The 16,875-nt window shown below is 37.1% G+C and overlaps 1 protein-coding gene across 1 annotated transcript in view; it reads left to right on the top strand.

The window, feature by feature from the left end:
- Positions 1-1,096: 1,096 nt before the first annotated feature.
- Positions 1,097-16,875, top strand: part of LOC126184794 (arginine-glutamic acid dipeptide repeats protein-like) — a 186,906-nt gene continuing 171,127 nt past the window's right edge. The window contains exon 1 of the mRNA XM_049927373.1: positions 1,097-1,391. The gene's annotated coding sequence lies outside the window, so the exon portion shown is untranslated. The remainder of the gene's footprint in view (positions 1,392-16,875) is intronic.

Here is a 16,875-nt window from a genome sequence, read left to right as displayed (position 1 = left end):
CATTTCTATGGAATCCAAACTGATCTTCCCCGAGGTCGGCTTCTACCAGTTTTTCCATTCGTCTTTAAAGAATTCTCGTTAGTATTTTGCAGCCGTGACTTATTAAACTGATAGTTCGGTAGTTTTCACATCTGTCAACGCCTGCTTTCTTTGGGATTGGAATTATTATATTCTTCTTGAAGTCTGAGGGTATTTCGACTGTCTCATACATCTTGCTCACCAGATTGTAGAGTTTTGTCAAGGCTGGCTCTCCCAAGGCTATCAGTAGTTCTAATGGAATGGTGTCTACTCCTGGGCCTTGTTTCGACTTTGGTCTTTCAGTGCTCTGTCAAACTCTTCAAGCAGTATCATATCTCCAATTTCATCTTCATTTACATCCGCTTCCATTTCCATAATATTGCCCTTAAGTACATCGCTCTTGTATAGACCCTCTATATATTCCTTCCACCTTTCTTCTTTCCCTTCTTTGCTTACAACTGGGTTTCCATCTGATCGAGCTCATATCACTTGCAAATCGAATTTCCTACGTGTCATTGTACTTCACTTTGTACGTCATTGCTGTGTTTGCTACAGCATAAATGCACATGTGTCGCGGGAACACATAACTGCTACAACGTTGTCTATAGAACATGTAACTTAGCAATAAACAAAAATTTCGAAGTGATAGACATCTGTCGTTAAAACATAAAAAAAGTTAATTTTGTATATACAAAATGCGTTGGGATACCTACGAAAGTTCTTGCTTAATGTTTAGAAATGTCATTCATTTTTTATTTTCTATCGAATTTAAAGAGTCGTAAGCTCATGTTCCAGTGAGGTGCCTGACGCACTGTAGGATGCACCTAATCTCGCAGATAACAAAATGCACTACATTGACTGACTCTTTCTCATATGGAATAGAGTTAATTTCTTTGTTTATTTTTACACGTTTGCTACCATAAGTTAGTTATAATTTATATTAGCCAAGACAAAACATAATTATTTCGAAAGGCTCTGGTAGCATACTAATTTATATCTTTGGCTGTGATATACATTATCTTGGTGCGGGGTTGAAATCGATTTGTCGAGATGCGTTTGCTTGTGTTTTGGAGGTGTGTTAGTGACTGAAGGAGATGCAAATAGAAGACAATATGATGTGTCTGTTTTCGTGCGCTGTGTTTGTTTCTTCGAAATAGAGACTCAGTTTACCCATGTAACCATAATATTGTAACCAAATCCGACAGTGTTTTTTACGCTGAAGCAATGCCTGCGAGTTTTAGCGATATTATGGTTGTGATACCCAATGGTGGTTATATGTGTGTAATTTGTTGCTTCGTTTCGCTCAGGATGTGTTCAGAAAATTTATGTTAAAAGTGAGAAATGGAAGTTTTTGTAAACATCAATTATCGCAGGTGAGTCTGATAATTGTTTTGTTGATCTTCGATATAACAATAAAAGGGCGAGTACAAGAATGAGGACGATAGTAACGTTAGTAAATGGATGAGAAATGACAGGCATTTGTTTGTTCATATATAGCTTTCGTTAGATTTCGAACATTATCAAAACTTACATGTCATTTTCATCTTTGTTCTAATCATAAGTGCAACACAATCGAGACTTGATTGATTACATTTGTATTCACAGTTCCACGATACCTTTGTGATTTAGGCCCATGGCATAAGTTTTTTGAAAACCTGGCTATTCATTTGGGACTTGTGGATTAATATTTTGCTGCTCGAATTTACTTCATGACCATTTTAGGTGAACGGAATTGAATATCCGTAACGCATTATCTAGTGAATGCAACCAATGTATTATCAGTTTACGCAAAGTCAGTGAGAGCTGACGCATTTATTTAGAAATCGCGAAATAGTGAACCCACACAATACAGAATTCAACGTAGGCGCACGTTGCAGGCTCATGTGTTTCCTTATAAATGATTGTTTCGCATGTTTGTGTTTACTTAGGGAGTCACCAATGTAAATACTGACTGGTTGGCAGCAGTCCCTCTGTTTGTACTAGTCGTTGGAAGTTACAACCCGTAGCATCTTAAATGGAAGCACAAATGAGGCTCACGAATAACGTCACCTTTTGTTCTGAGGGCCACGTTTGTGCTAGACAAGTGCTTTGTGTTGCTCTGACTTGTCCTACAGTAATATAAATGTTTACAGAGTATTAATGTATGAAGGGCACACAAATTTCAGAGTTTCACAGCCAGGAGTTGCTTTTTAAAGTGGCATTTGCATCTGTAAGAGCATTACTGCGGATTTTGAAGAGAACGTAAGAGTTGATCAAAGTGCGCGATTTTTATATATATTCTGGGGGTTCCCTGAGTTCTTAGGGGAACGTAAAAATTGATACTTCGAAAGCAACTACCTTTGCATTTAATCTGTAGTGGCTTAGAGAAAACGTGAAAAATTTAATTTGAATAGATGTACTGATGTTAATATGTGGTTTGTCATAATGGAAAATCATGATGTGTTTTTGCTGCGCCATTTGTTCTGTTGAGTAACAGCCCAACAAAGAAGATACAAGGGATGCTTGCAGTGTGTAGAAAGAACATGCTCTATGAAAATGCTTTTGGTGCGTAGTATATTTCTCTGAATAACACAGGAAGATGTGGTTTTGACACGTTGTTAATTTGACTGGCTAGAATTACCAAATGGAGGCAGTAGTTTGTTTTAAACAATAACATGACATCAATAGGAAACTATATAGATGTAAGTTTGTTTATGTAGAGGACTGTGTTAGAATCGTAAATTTGTTAGTCTGCTGGCTCGTTTTATGCCTACCAATGTTACACTTATTATGTGACAAGAATGTCATTGAGAAATAAAAGTTAACAAAGAAAAGCAGGTCTGCTATGGACGATGCAAACCAAGGACCAGTTCTCTGCTTCAGCATATGCAAATTTTTCCTTTGAACATAATTTCAAGTTTGAATATAGCTGAATGCAGGTCATTACAGTTGATATCTATCTCCCATGTAAACTATCACCGTATCCCCATTTCTCATACACACCCACTTCTAATTTCATCAGTGGTCCTAGCTGAGAGTAGAGTATCAGTCACAACAGCATTAAATATTTGAATTTCAGTGAATTGTGCTTTGTTGATTGCCTTTCGTGGAAAAGCGAACACATACCTTAATGGAAGTAACAGCATATATGATGTTGAAACTTCATGGCAGATTAAAACTGTGTACTGTACTCGAACTCGGGACCTTTCCCTTTCGAGGGCAAGTGCTCATTCTGTGAAGTTTGGAAGGTAGGAGACGAGGTACTGGCAGAATTGAATCTGTGAGGACGGGTTGCAAGTCATGCTTGGGTAGCTGAGTCGGTAGAGCACTTGCCCACGAAAGGCAAAGGTCCTGAATTTGACTTTTGGGCTGGCATACAGTTTAAATCTGCCAGAAAGTTTCATATCACCGCCCACTCTGCTGCAAAGTGAAAGTCTCATTCTGGATATAAGACATTGCCTTGGGATTTTCGAATAACTTACGGAAAGTAAAAATAAAGTGTCGCATGACTAATGATCAATAACGCACAAATCAGAAACAAATACAATATGGTTTATGGCAAATCTCTGAATATTTCTTAATTCTGATGGCAATAATAGTTTCTTCAGTTTTCTTGGTGTGTTTTCTCTTTTTATAAATATTTTATTGCTATGTTTGGTACATTGGTGAGAAGGGAGACTACAATTTACCCTTGAGATGAAGGTGGTTAGTGAAACTTGAATACTTATGTTGTTCTTCAGAGTAAACTGATTACTGGAAATAAAAATACTGCTAAGAAGTGTGTTTGTGTTACATTGTGTGTAAGCTTCTTATTTTGACTGAGAAGAATAGTAATTATCTGTAATCTTTAAGTACAGATATATGTTGACTGCCTGATTGGAGTTTGATGCCATCCATAGCTGTTACGAGGCATTTATAGTCATCAGATCCAGTGTAGCACATGGTTTGCTTAAAGTTTGTGCACTGAGTTGTTGTGCAAAAACGTGTTGTGCAAACCCAGTGTTTAAGTGATACAGGAACAATTTGGTAAGAATTATGTTTGGGTGTGTGTCATTGCTATGAAGTGTTTTTTGTAAACAGAGTAGGCAATGCTTGTGCGAATTTAATGTTATGAGAGGTATTTCCTTCTGCTCCATATTGTTGTATGTTTGCAAATTTTTGTATAGCTTTTACATAAATGATGATGATGACAGAATGTTGCAGTCATTCATCATAAAAGCTGTATGTTTCTCTTTTCTTTCCACTATGTGACATAGTGCGGTGTTAAGACACTGGACTCACATTCGGTGGTGTTAATCTCCACTTGGACACCCAGGCTTAGCCTTCCTGTGTTTCCAAAATCGGTGGAGGCAAATGCCAGAATTGTTTGTTCGAAATTGATAAAGTGGATTTAATTCCCCTCCCCTCCACAGTTTGAGCTTATACTCTTACTATGATGACCTTGACATCACATTAAACCTAGACTTTTTTTCCTTTTGTTTCTTTTCAGGCTTGTCATCTGTTCAAGATACCCATAGAGTTGAAAGATGATTTACCTCATTTTAGTGGTCTTGCAAATTTATCTTGGGTGTGATTTCAATGCATAGTTAATCCTGTAGTATTTGAATCTTGAAATAAAATAGTAATACTAAAACACGTAACATTTTGACGAATTGGAAAATTTGGTAGTAACAGTGTCATTTTTTTTGTAATGTGTCACCATTTCCTTTTCTAAGTGTAGTCTCATTTTTGTTGTGATTTTGCTGAAGTTGCTGTTTTTGAGCTACTTGTTTATGGATTTTCAGGAAAAAGTAGTGAATTTGTTAGTTGGTCGGTGTTCAAATCATAACTTTGCATATCTGTTTCTGATGCCATTATAGTACTTGAAATGCAGTTTGTTTCAGAACCCAACAGACTTCGCGGGCTATAGGTCACACACAGAGGCTCAGTTTTTGTTAAGGGACATTTTCTTTTTTATCTGTCATTTGGGAGAAGTGTACACAAGTGAGGTGCATTCATTATTTCATGTAACCCAGTGTAGCCAACTAGTATTTAAACATTGTAGAAATAATTATTCTGGTTGTAGACCTTTAGTTCATAGGTTTGTGTATTTCATAACTGTTTTTATCCTCAGCATGTTGATGGCGGAAGGTGCCATGTAAGAACAATGGATTTTCATAATGTGGTAAACAGGTTAATTCATTCATTTACAACCAGAGTGATGGGCACAGCTCACATAGGCCCCTTAACTGTATTGCATGGGTGAAACTTATTAAATGTGCAGGCACAGTCAGAAGTTATTGTCATTAGGACCACCTGATTTTGTACCTTATGTGGACTCTGTACGGTGGTTTGTTCATCAAAATAGGAATAATGTGCTCTCCACACACGCAAGTGTTATTCACAGAGAGGAGCTACTATACGTGTACCACTTACTTTAACAGTGGGGATAGTCAGATATGGGATATATAATTTCTTGTAGATCTTGTTAACATTTGGATTGGAATGATAAGTAAACACCTTCTAGAACTTGTACTTCTGCCAGTTTGTGTAATGGGAGCAGCTTACCATCAGTTTCTAAATGCTATATTTGCAGAACTCCTGGACACAGTGGCACTTTCTGTGCACGGCAACCTTTGGCTCCATCATAATGGAGCCTCAGCACATTTAAATGTTGTGCATGTGTAGTTAACTTTTGAGTTTGGGAGCATTTGATTGCTTGAGGAGGACCTGTTTGACAAGTACATGTGACTGATGGTGTAACACTCTTAGAATTTTTCTTTAGGGTACTTCAGGTGTTGTGTAATTTACTGCAATCTCCAGGACAGAGCTGATTGCCAGAAACATGTCATAACAGAAGTGTCAGATTCTATCCATCTGCTTTGACCCATGCAGGAAATGCATAGTTCCTGCGTGTACAATATGGCGACAATGATGTCACTGTGTACATATGCTGACAAATGCAAACAAAAATAAAAATGACACAGTAACCTCTCACTCCCAAAATGAAACTAATGGGACAACTCCAGAAAATTGTCGGGGTTTTAGGGAGGGAACAAGCTAAATATACAACAATAAAAAAATACCACACCAGCCTAAAACAAATAATCACACCAACTCCACCACAGGAATCAGATATTTCCCTTGACCTATATAATTCAACCATTCAACCGCAGCTATCGATTACTTACCAACAAGCCTCTGGCAATACCACTTAGGTTGCCCCCCCCTCCCCCCCCCCCCCCCCCTCTCTCTCTCTCTCTCTCTCTCTCTCTCTCTCTCTCTCTCTCTCTCTCTCACACACACACACACACACACACACACACACACACACACACACACACTAAACAAAAAATCTCCTGAAGCACACACTCGAAAACTGTCATATCCCAACGTAACTGAAAAGCAATAATTTTTTGGATTTCTTTCTGCACAACAATCACCAAACTAATCGGACCTCACAAAAATGCCGAACACATAAACAAAACAAAAAAAACTTAGTAACTCATTGAAAACACTTCCACAACCCACATATCGAACCAACTACCTAAACTCAAAACCACGTTAGCACATTGACAGTGGAAACTCAAATGAACCCAATGCCACACGTAAACTCAGAATGTCCACTTCCGCCACTAGAGGGCACCATCAAATACAACAACGTGACATCTACAAACACAACCAACTCAAAAACACTACACCCTAGTGATGTCCCACACCACAACACCGTTATGTCACGGATCAGAGCAGACAGGTGGAACTGGACGCTTCTGTTGACCACAAATCAGTGATGCATTTCACAACATGGAACAAGACCTTCTATGCTGAACACAGTTGGATGGTCATTGCTGTCAGGGTTTCAGGCGTGTATTGTGACTTGGGATAGCCTCTTTGAACTCTTGTTATAAATTCATTTGAACATATCCTTAGAAAAATGTTCTCAGGGTCTTGCAGATGTCTGCTGCAAATAATCCTTAAAGGCTACCTTTATGAGAATATGTTCCTTAACAAAAATTTATCTCCTGTGTGTGACCTCCTGTTCATCTCACTTTTGTCAGTTGTGTCCTCAAATTCCCTGTAGTAGGTCAGTATATGTTCAACTTATCCACACCCTTGGCCAAAGTCAGTTCCTTATCAGCAGTTTGCCATTATATTCTACTTTTTCTTATAGAGTGAGCATTAGATGCTGTTATTGGCATAATCCATATCACTTCATGCGGGAGGTGGGGTTACCTTCATAGTCTTGGATGTTATTGAATTTAGTGTATGTTAAAATTGAGGAGTAAGAAAAAAACACGTATTTTTTTGTTTTCTACAAAAAATTTCTGCCTCGAGATACAGGCCTCCGAAGATGAAACTGCGAACATAATTTTGAAGATGTGAATTTGGGAAAATTTTTTTAAATGCCGTATCTCTGTAACAGTTCTAGATATTTTGTTAGAGTTTGTTTTTTTTTATTTGAAAGATAATAATTGCTTTATGATTACAATGGTATCCTCCATTTGGACATATCTGTCCAAGTTCTTTTACTGTCACCTTGTGAATTTTTTTATAGTTTACAGATTTTTTTTTTTTTTTCAAAAATGCCAATCCAGCAAAAGTTAGATTTTTTCTGTTGATTAGTACCATGTAGTACTATATTCTCTGTAAAGAAGAGCTTACACTTTTTAGTTGGTCAGGTTTTATTCTAAAAGATAATTTTTTTTAATTTTCAAGGGTAATGTATGTCTTCACTGTAGTTGTTTCTTACTAATTTCTTTGTTACAATGTTTATTTATATTGTCTTTGTTGCAGTTATTTCTTATCACTTTCTTTGTTGCAGTTTCTTGTCAGTTTCTTTGTCATGGTTCTTCATTGCAAGTTTCTGTATTGTAGTTGTTAAGTGCTAATTTGTTTACTGAAGAGGCTTCTAAGAAATCTGAGATCATCCAGTGAGTTCTGTGTTTTCGTGAGAAATTTGCCAGTTGGCACAGTTGCATTTTGTTTTGTGAAAAGGACTCTTTGAAATGTCTTCCGACTGGGGCCACAGAAGAATAAAGTGTGCTGACTATTTGCATATCCATAAAAAGAGTGATATATGAGACAAACAGAAAACAGACTTTGTTCAGGTTGGGAATAAGTGTTCTCATTTGAAGACTCTGTTTCAAAGTGAAGATTTTTTCAGTGGTGACTTTTTGTGTTTTAAATGTCTTGACAGAATAACAACAATGATAGTATCTGAACAAGGTGAAGCCTCCCATGTGCAGATGATGCAGATTTTGCATCAGTAGAGGAAGAATTAAATACCATGAATCAGTCAACTACAGAGGTAGATGTAAGTCCTGTTAAGAAACTGTGGTCAGTGAAGTCGAGTCATGAGCTCTATGCATCAAGAAAGTGCAGAGAAATTACTAAAGTTCTGGATGAATGCACTACAGCAAAACTGACCACACTCTTCAAAGTAGAAATTCCATCTTCAGAAGAAAATTTTCCAAAGCACTCTTGCACCTCTTGCCAGGAATTTTTCACAAATATCAATTCAGCTGTTGAATGTTGTGCATCCTATAGTGAGAAGGTGCAAGTTTTAAACTATTGTTCCAGAGATATTTTAAAAGAAAACAATTTTGAACCATGTTCCATCAGTATCAAAGTACATGGTAGACAAATCAAGAAATGTAAGGTGTGATAAAAGCAGTCTTTGGAATACCAGATCCCTATTATGGTCATCCTGTAGAAGCAGCTCAAGTTCAAATAGTGCAGTCATTTTATCTGGAAGATAAATTGAACTGTTCTCACCAGAGTGCCAACAAGAAAGACACTGTAACTGTAACAGTTGAAGGTCAAAAAGTTGTGAAAGTGAAGAGGTACACAACTCGCAGTATTAAAGAACTTTTCCAATTTATAAGAGCAACTGTACAATTTCACATATTGGAATATCAAAATTTTATGTACTACAACCTAAGTGGGTTGTTCCACACGCACCTAGAGATGTCTGTTTATGCGTGTACTGTGAAAATTTTAAACTTTGTGTGGTACTGGAGTATGTGACATATGACACCTTGGTTGGGAGTGTGAAGTCATTAGCAGTCTGTGACGTAGAGTGAGAGACTTACTTGTTTCAAGAATGTAATGATTGTCTTGGAAAGGTAGGACTGTCTTTACAGACACTTGGCCTGGAAGACGTAGCAGATAACTCTGCATAAATTACATATGCAACATGGTAGGAAAATAAACTAATTAAGAAAACTGTTGCCTTTGACAGCTTCATTGATGAACTTGTTAAATGGACAATGAAAGCAGTACCACACCAGCATCTGAAGATATTGCAACAACAACACTTTGCAGAAGTGAAAGGGTGTGTAGAGGTTGAAGAACTATGTTTAGTGCATCACTGTGATTTTGCTGAGAACTGGTCTGTAATCCTCCCACAAGAAGTACAAGGGTATCTTTGGAGTAATAACCAGGTTTCAATTTTTACAGGAGTGACATATTTTCAAAACAAGACCACAAGTGTTGCAGTTGTAAGTGATGACACAGGACATGACTCAGCACATGCTTTGCTACCAATGCTCAAAATTCTTCAACTGCAAACAGGGGCAGAGAAGATTGTCATTACTTGTGATGGTGCTCCTAGTCATTTTAAAAATCGTTACCAGCTGTTTGAATTGACTTAAGTTGCTTGTGCCAACTGACTGGGTATACAGTGCTACTGGTCACAGGAAGGGGCTTTGTGATAGTGTAGGAGGTCTGTTGAAGCACCATGCTACAAAACATAATCTTTCCAGACCAAATTCAGCTGTGATTCAGAATACTGAAGATTTTACGAGAGTTGTGAAATCTTACACAGCCACAGCCCTCATTCTTTTGTCTAAAGATGAAATCGAAGAATTCTGTGAGCAGAAGAAAGAAGAATGGTCCAAGCAAACTGCTCCTGTGAAAGGAATTCAGAAGACACATTTTTGGACTCCAAGTTATGGGCAAACTCATATTGCACGCACTTTAAAGAGCAAAAAAGAAGAAATTTCATTCATTTGGCCAACACCTCAGAAACAGCAGGATAATATTCAGATTCACAACCTGAGAAGAGGGATGTTTGTGGCATGTGTGTGTGACTGTGACTGACTGGTGGATTGGAGAGATTATACACAGCAGTTATGGGTTAAATGAAATTGTAGTGAACTTTATGCTACCACATGGACCAGCTGCTGGATATAGGTTTCCAGCTGGACAGCAACAACGCCATCAGTGCTCAATTCCTGTTCACAATGTTTTGAAAATTGTTAAGTGCTCCAGTTCCTATTGGTTCCACAGGAAGGCATCACTCTATATGAAAGGAAGATTCTGAAGCAGTGGAACACATTTTTAGTTCATTGACTGACTAATTTCAGTACAAAACAGAGCGCACAGAAGTTGTATAAATTGAAACCTGTAAGTCTTTGGACGTTCCACATACATTTTGGAACCATGAGTCTCTTACTCATCTTTCAAAACTAAAATTATGTTAAATAATGCTAGGTTTTGATTTTTATGAGCCTTTTATGTGATAAAAAACAAGTTTTATGCATGGCAAAAATTTCAGTTGTTTATAAAACCTGTTCAACCTAAAAATGGAAGCTCTCCTTTTCAGGGAATGTAGAACTATATGGTCCCAATGAAAAGAAAAAAATTAAAATTTTATACACTGACATTTTTGAAAAAAAAATTGCATTAATTATAAAAAAAAGTTCAGAACGCATAGTAAAAGAACTTTGACAGATAAGTCCAAATGGAGGATTTCTTTGTACTCATAAAGCAGTTATCTTTCATATTAAAAAAACCAACAAAATATCTAGAACTTTTCCAGATATACAGCATTTTAAATATTTTTAAAAACTTCACATCTTCAAAATGGTATGCACAGTGTCATCTTTGGAGGGCTGTATCTCAGAGCAGAAATTTTTTTGGAGAAAGAAAAAAAAAAGTGTTCGTTACTTAGGCCTTCATTTTAACATATACTAAATTCAGTAACGTCCAAGACTATGAAGGTAAGATTTTTTCCTAGCCTGCCTGAACTGATATGAACTATGCCTATTGGAAATCTATCTATCATAGGGAGCTGTCTTTATGCGAGTGATGTGCCCTAACCAGTGTATACTCTATCTATTCCTTTTATTCCATAATCGTACATAAAACATAACATTATGATGGCCTATTACTGATTGCATTGCAGTGTACATGCGCAGATGTAGCCAAGGGATAGCCTTCTGCCTCCTCCAGTCATTTAGTGGTAATCTGTGAAGCATGTTGTAGATATCTCATGAGTGTGTGCTCTCACCCAAACTTACTCCCGCTGGGCAGAGTACTATTGGCAGAACACAAGACAACTGGATCCATGGTGGTCTCTTATGTGGAGCTGTATGCCTTTCGGCCTACTTCAGTCTAATGATAAATCACTGTTTCTATTGAATGCAACCCATATTGGTTCAGCAAATGTGTAGAATAGCTTAATCACATAGGTAAGATGTGTATGTATTGAAACTTCCTGGGAGATTAAAGCTGTGTGCTGGACTGGGGCTTGAACCTGGGACCTTTCCCTTTCGTAGGCAAGTGCTCCAGTGCGTGAGCTATCCAAGCGTTACCCATGACCCATCTTACTGTGTTACTTCACCAGTAGCAGCATGTATTCATTTCTTGAAGGTTTTCCCAATGGATAGAATATTCCCTCATGTTTTGGGTGTGCATAGAATAATATTTTTTACATATTATAGAATTAGTCTGACACATGCCATCCAATGTTATAATCAACCACATAATTTGCAGACAGCAAACACTGTGCATGTGCTGATACTGTGCTTGCTCTTTATTATTATTTTTTATTATTTATTTTATGGCCTTCATTGGACCACTGTAGTCAAAAATACAAAGTTCTAAACAAGTTGTTACAAATGGATACAATTTGGTTCGAAAATAACTTAATATATTTAGGTAATATAATTATTAGAGGCTATTCTTATATGAAAGGTGTTTTGCTCTTCTGTCTGCCCAATATTTCTTCATTCTTTCAGATATTTTCTTTCTTTCTTCATTCTTTCAGATATTTTCTTTCTTTCTTCATCTGAGACAACTCTTCCTGTTCTCCTTTTATTGATTTTCATTTGTAGTCTGGTTTGCAGGTCTTGCAGTATTCTGGTTTTCTCTGTCTTGTTTTTTAGGTCATCTACTGTAATTTGAAGTTCTTTTATATCGTCCTTAATTTCTGTGATCCATTTAATGTCGCTCTTGCTATTCCACAATTTTTGTATTATTTTTTTACTAATTCTGTTTTCTGGAGTTCTCATCAGATGTCCAAAGAATGAGATGCGTTTCTTCCTGATTGTGCTCATGACTGGTTCTATTTTCTTATATACTGTTTCATTTGATGCTATTCTCCAATGTCCGTTTATTTTATACTGTTTATTTATACATGTCCTAATTATTCTTCTTTCTATTTTTAGTATTCTGTCAATTTCTGCTGTATTAGTTGTTTTGAAGATAGTTTCAGCTGCATACGTTATTTCTGGTTGTGTAACTGTTTTATAGTGTTTTAATTTTGCATCTATAGATAGGCTTTTTTTGTTGTATGTAGTTTTGGTAATGTAATTTGCATAGTTCAGTTTTTTATTCTATTTTGCCATGATGGCTTCTCATTTAGATTGTATGTTATTATTTCGCCTAAATACTTAAATTTATCAACAATTTTGATTTCCTGTTCTCCTATTGTAATTTTGTTTGCAAGTGGTGGATCAGTTAGCATAATCTCCGTTTTTTCAAATGATATTCTAAGGCCTACTTTCTCTGCTATTTCTTGTAGTGATTTCACTTGTTGCCTGGCTTCTTGAACGGTGTTGGCTAGGAGAGCAAGATCATCAGCGAATCCCAAGCAGTTTAAGCTAATATCATCTTTTGCGCTTCCAATTCTTATCCTCTTTGGATTGTCCTTGTACCATTCTCTCATTATGTATTCCAGTGCACAGTTGAAAAGTAATGGTGACAGGCAGTCACCTTGTCTTAAGCCTGTTTTTATGAGGAATGGTTCCGAAATTTCTCCTCTAAACTTCACTTTTGATTTGGTGTTGGTTAGAGTGAGTTGTATTATTATAATTAATTTTGGATGGAGTCCTAGATTTCTTAAAATTTTTAATACTGAAGGTCTGTGGAGACAGTCATATGCCGTCTTAAAATCTACAAATGTTATTGCCAGAGGTTTGTTCCGTTTCTTGTAGTATGCCATAATCAATTTTAAACTAATTATCTGCTCTGCACAGCTTCTTCATGGTCTGAAACCTCCCTGATATTCCCCTAACTCCTGTTCTAATTGCTACTTGATTCTTTCATATAGGATCTTGGATAGAATTTTATATGTGCAATCTAGGAGAGAGATTCCTCTGTAGTTATCTGGGTTGCTCTTATCTCCCTTTTTGTGTAGTGGGTGGATGATAGCTGTGGTCCAATGTTCTTTATTACTCTTAGATGTATAAAGTTGTGTCTATGTCTCATGCTCTCGTTGCCGACAACGTTTTCTCTGACATACTCTTGTTTACTCCACCGTATTGTGTCAAGTGGAATAAATTCTGCCAGTGACTCACCTTGAAGACAGCTGTAAGGTTATCACCAAAACATCAGAGGAAAAAATAATACTATCCCAGGTGCAAGCCTGCAAGATGATGGAATATGTATGCATTTGTCTCCACGTTGTGTGTGACTTTTCATCATTAATGAATAATATAAATCATATTACATTTGCATCTTAAGCTATCTCCATGGACACAGTTTGTGTTACAAAATAGGAACATTGGATAGCTACAGTGGTCTATGTCCTGTCCAGTGACTATGTCGACATTGAGATACTGAGCTACCTTATCAGTAAGGTACTTTATTGTTCATGAAACTCTGCTTCTAGTGCTTCGACACAGAACAATAGGGTGAAGTGTTACTCATATGTTGAGTTTGGGCATATAACACACACAAGCTCTGTGGCAATGTTGGTCAAGGCAGTTTGATTTGATTTATTCATCCAGGGGTCATCTCTAAATAGTATAAAGTTTGTCGTCATAATAAAATGAAAATAAATGGCTCAAAATGTACCTACACATACTGCCTGTAAATCATCAGGGATTCAGAAAACATCATTTGTGCGAGACACGGCTCACCCACTCAGTTTACACATGATATTCTGAGAACCTTGGATGAGGGCCAACAGGCAGGTTCTATGAGCACATGCTGAAAAGTAGTGCCCCTGAATTTTTTATGTGAAAACTCGTAGCTTTTAAAACAAAACAGAAGTTATTAACATCTTTGTTCTTCATATCTACATATGTGCAGCCCTCTGCTGCTAGAGGACTCTGAATCGTAACGTGTAAGATGGTGTGTAATGTAACTATGCCAATGCGTTAGAAACAGCATTCTGTAATCTAGTTTCGAATTTGAAGAGTTTGTCCACACATGGAGCACCCTCACCTTCAGTATGACAATGCCATACCATGCAGGAGGGCTGTGACATCTGCAACAATCCAACACCTTCGATTTACTGTCATTGATCATCCTCCACACAGTCCCAACTTGTCTCTATCTGATTTTCATCTGTTTCCAAAACTTAAAGAACACCCCTGAGGACGTCACTTTGATTGATGAAGTGGTGCAGGCAGAGGTGAGGTTCTGGCTCCATCAACAAAGTCAAACATTCTACAGTGACAGTATCAACAAATTGGTCTCTCTTTGTGAGAAATGTGTTTGTCACCAGGGTGTCTCTGTTGAGAAAAAAATTAGTAGATGTAGAAATTAAAGGTGTAGAATATTAATAATAATTGTTTTATTCAGAAAGCTTAGAGTCTTCACATTACAGATTCAGAAGCATTACTTTTCAGCATGCTCTCGTATATTCCTAGATATGTGGACAGTGTATGACATTTTAGACTCCTATTCAAGGTCAGAGCTTATGGAATAGGTTCTCAGATATATGAATGGTGTGAATACTCTTAAGGCAATATCACCCAGCATGTTTTCCTAGTTGGCAAGTGTTCATCGGAGATGAAGGGAACATCGAAAATGCTCCAGGGAAGTGTGATACAATCCAGTTCTCCATCTTGATTAATGATCTGTTGGGTAGTGTGGTCAGCAATCTGAGCCTGGTTACTAAAGACAGTGTTGTGTACTGGACAGTGTAGGGGTGTTGATAAAGACTTGGGCAGAATTTCTGTTTGCTTTAATGAATGGCAGGTTGCCAAAAAAATATGTGGATGAGTGGGAGAAACAATCCTGTAATGTTTGTAAACTGTGTTAATAGTATTCTGTTTTATGTGTAATGGATGAAATGTCCAGAGCTGCAAAGTGTATAAAAATTCAAGGGATGCTAAACAAGAAGGGAAGGTAACAACGAATACTCTGTATGATTTTACGGCTGATCATGAGTGATTACACTTAGAGGATGAATGAGAATGTGATGGAAACCACTGAGGACCAATAACAGAAAAATGGGAAGTGGATAAAGTGATCCAGAGTCATGAGGAAAGGAAAGTGATGGACTGTGATCAAATACTCTTTGAGGAACTGGAGGTCTTGGGCAATGATTCTACAACTAGAATTACACATATATTCAATAGAATATATGACGTAGGTATCTGGCCTGAATATCTCCTTAAGTCCATAATGGCTTTCATATCAAAGAAATGCAATGACAATCAATTTAAAGCTACAGAATAATTAGTTTTATATTGCATGTCACCAAGACTGTGAGCAGAGTGGTGCTAACAAGAATAGAGAGGAAATTAGAGGAGAATATATGTGAAGATCAGTTCAGTCTTAGAAAAAGAAGGGGGACCAGAGATACAGTTGGGTGCCTGAGGATGATGGTATAAAGATTTTTGGAAGTGACTAGAGAAATGTATCTTTGTTTTGGCAACTGGGAAAAAACATTTGATAGAATTGACTGGCATATGCTTTTGAAGATTCTGAAAGATACTGGTGTAGATTGGAAGGTAGATAAGCAATTCTATACGAGTCAGAACATGGTAGTTTGAGTAGAAGAAGATGAAACTGGAGATTTAGGTATTGGAAGAGGTGTGAGACAGGATTCCTGTATGTCATCAGCACTTTTCAATATATATGCTGAAAAGCTAATTAATAACACCTTGGAAAGACCAAAAGACTTTTAGTGGGAGGAGAAAGAATAAAAACCATCAAGTACACTGATGATACAATTGTGGTAGTAGAAATGGAGGTAGAGCTCCAGGTAATGATACAGAATATTGTAAGTGTGGGTAAAGAGTTTAGAATGAAAGTGATGAGAATTAGAGAGACATTATTAATGTAGCTTGATAACATTCAATGAAAGTTGTACAGAGAAAGTGATATGTCGAATCTCTGTGGGAAAGAGAGCTTTCAGGAGAAAGGTTTGCCGACAGCCAGAAACATCCCCATTACACCAAGGAATAGGTTCGCCAAATGTTGTGTGTGGAGTGTAGTGTCTTATGGTTCTGAAACATGTACAATCAGACAGAAAGAACAAAAATATTTTCTAGATTTGAAATGTGGTTATGGAGAAGAATGCATAAAGTGAAATGGATCTATGCAGTGATAAATGAGAAGGTGCTCAGCGGGGTAGGATAGGAGAGGGATTTCATGAGAATGTTACAAAAGTGGAAAAATCTTGGATGGGACACATATTATGTAGAAACTGTCTACTACAGAGCATCATTGAGGAAAAAGTAGAAGGAAATAGAGGGAGAGGAGGAATAAGGTTTGAAATATTAACAGATGTGAAGAGAGGAAGAAGTAATAAGTAAATTAAGGAGGATGCTCAGGACAGAGAGATATGGAGGACATCTAAATAATACCCTTCGGAGAACACATTTAATGAAAGAGAGAGAACATTGCCAAATGGCATGAAACGAAATGAGCATATGA

This window comes from Schistocerca cancellata, chromosome 4 (assembly GCF_023864275.1).
Source record: "Schistocerca cancellata isolate TAMUIC-IGC-003103 chromosome 4, iqSchCanc2.1, whole genome shotgun sequence".
NCBI classification, from domain to species: Eukaryota; Metazoa; Arthropoda; class Insecta; order Orthoptera; family Acrididae; genus Schistocerca; species Schistocerca cancellata.
Note: the sequence above shows the minus strand (reverse complement) of the source record. Positions and strands in the feature narration are given on the sequence as shown.